At 45.8% G+C, this 2,484-nt stretch overlaps 1 long non-coding RNA gene across 1 annotated transcript; it reads left to right on the top strand.

Annotated features, from left to right (window-relative positions):
- The first annotated feature begins 289 nt into the window (after positions 1-289).
- On the top strand, positions 290-1,475 carry LOC135818948 (uncharacterized). The gene is made up of 2 exons (XR_010553837.1): positions 290-772; positions 920-1,475. It is a non-coding gene; the product is annotated as an uncharacterized LOC135818948 (long non-coding RNA).
- Positions 1,476-2,484: the final 1,009 nt, after the last annotated feature.

Genomic DNA, 2,484 nt, shown 5'->3' on the forward strand with positions numbered 1-2,484 from the left:
AAAATTATCCTGCACACAACGAATCCAGTGTCAGCAGTTCGTTTTGTTTTTCTAAGTAATAATACTTTGTGCCTTGGCCTTCGAAGTAAAGGATGATGGAGCTTGACAGAGATGACTGCCAAAGTGATGAGTCCACCGTGGAAGATGTAGATGACGCCACGTATTCACTTGGTCACCTGAGTTGTGGGGATGTTCAGCTGTGGGCTACAGGTGAGATTCTTTCGTTTGCATGTTTTTGTCTCTTCCTTGTGGACACGAATGTATAATCTGTAGCATACCTAAGTGCCCGAACTGACCCGATAAATTAGATGGTCGACACCAATGACCATCCTTTTCATCCTAGTCTGCCTACGATGCATTGTCTGTTCACTGTGACAGGATATTTATTGAAGTCCTGAAAATTTACGTGTATACCTAGTATGTATCATCACCGTAGATGATGTAAACCTCCATCCTCAAACCATACTTTGTCTATGTGCAGATCGATGTAAGAGTGGTAGTGCCATCATGGTGTACAGGCCTATGGAAGGTGCAGTGATCCATGGTATTTGCAAACTGCTGACAATGAGACAGGCGAGTGTTACTGAGGCGACGGAGTCATTCCTGCATGTTATTACGACACGGTTACACAAGGCATCAGGTACTGCAAATCTGCTACGCCAGGAAGTGTGCCAGCTGAAGGCATGCAAGGGTGCTGATATTTCGCAAGCATGGCAACAAATGCTATCCGTCATCGCAACAGCTATTCCCGAAGTGAAAATCAATTGTGAAGGTCAGTGCGTTTTGCATGAACGTTGGAAAAAAATTGGCTTCTGACTAGGTATGCAGACTAGGTATGCAAACGCTGGCTTTTGAATACTAGTACAGTCTCTGCAACCACCAGTCCTTATATGTTGTCTTTTTCTTTTCTCTTCTTCAGATTTGGAAGTTACATCTGCAGTGCTAGCGAATCTGATAAGCTACCTGCATGCCACGGCTGCCGCTGCTATCAGGAAAGCGTCAATAGCACCATCCAAAGCTGCTGAAGCCATCCCCGAACCGGTGATTGACAATTTGTCTCACCTTGCTGAAAAGTACCATGGTGGTTGGTGCTTGGTGGCCGTGCGGCGTGAGCTGGAAGGAGCAAGGTGTCGCAACGAAAACTTGCTGCAGCTTATACCTTTATTTGGCAAGGATGCCGTGACAAGCCTTCAGCCTTGTTTGGAGAATTTTGGAGCCATTCTCCAAACATCTGAGCATCAAGCGTTGCCCAGAAATGACCAACCGCTCCGTGACCATGGCTATGCAGCACCCATAGCTGCAACACAGCATGAAGAGCAGAAGCATACGTTTGTACTTGTGCCTGCTGCATGCTCCTTGTTTCACCAGCTTAATTTAATAACCCATTCCCAGTTCCCCAGCATGCTCAACACACACAAGCAACACGCTCTGTATAAGACAAAATACGACACAGATAAAAACAACTGAACCAGTGATATGTGAATTTTGCGCTTGTGTGTGCACGAGCATGCATGTGTGTGTGTGTGTGTGTGTGTGTGTGTGTGTGTGTGTGTGTGTGTGTGTGTGTATGTCTTCGTGCGGTAGTTGGTAGTAGCGGCAGCCGTGAGAGGAATTGTTTCCCATGATAAGCCAGATCCATAGCTGCTGGAGATGGCTCTCTCGAAAGTGGTCCCGCTCGTCGTTCTATATTGTCGGCCCCGTAAGGGGACACGTGACCGTAATGGCAGTGTTTACCAGGACCAGGACCAGGTGTGTATGTATGTGTGCTTGTGTGTATGCTACTGTGATAAGCGGTACAAGCAGTATACAGGATATTGACGGGTATTCACCTTGAGTGCATTCGCCGATAGTGTGACTTTCGTCGCAGAGAACTTTGCTCAGTCGGTGAGGCGACTCGGCCTTACGTTTCCTGAAGGCAATGTGTTCAGAACAGTTATGAACAGCTATGAACATGGAATATTGTTTGCAGTTCATGGGCCATGTAGATGTGAAACACTTTGAATGCAGAAGAATGAGGATAGTGGCATCAAATACTGCATGGATTCTGTTTGATATGCTACTTTTTTTTCCCTTCCATGGAAAGGTGAGTACATCGTCGAACTTCATCTCGAAACTTCACACAAACCTAGAATGGAACTTGGACAACATGAAGGGGCCATGGGCATGGTGTGTTTAGTGGAGAACTATTTCGAAAACAGGGTGTCATTCGCATTGACTCAATTCAAATTTGAGTACATTTCGTGAATAACTTACCTTGACATTCCGTCGTCTCCAAAGCAGTGAACTTCCTAAAAAAAATTAAAAGCCACGGCTCAACCTAAGGTAATGCGTGGTACGTATCAGAAACAACCAGCTTTCGCTCTGGAGATCCAGAATAGCCTCGAAGCATATAGCAAAAACAATTGAGAAAAAGAAGATGACGACGACGTTTCAATCACGCTTCAAATTTCGCGGGTCGAGTGCGGCAATCCTCGGATCGTGAAA

The sequence above is a fragment of the Sycon ciliatum genome, chromosome 6, assembly GCF_964019385.1.
Source record: "Sycon ciliatum chromosome 6, ocSycCili1.1, whole genome shotgun sequence".
In the NCBI taxonomy this organism is placed as follows: domain Eukaryota; kingdom Metazoa; phylum Porifera; class Calcarea; order Leucosolenida; family Sycettidae; genus Sycon; species Sycon ciliatum.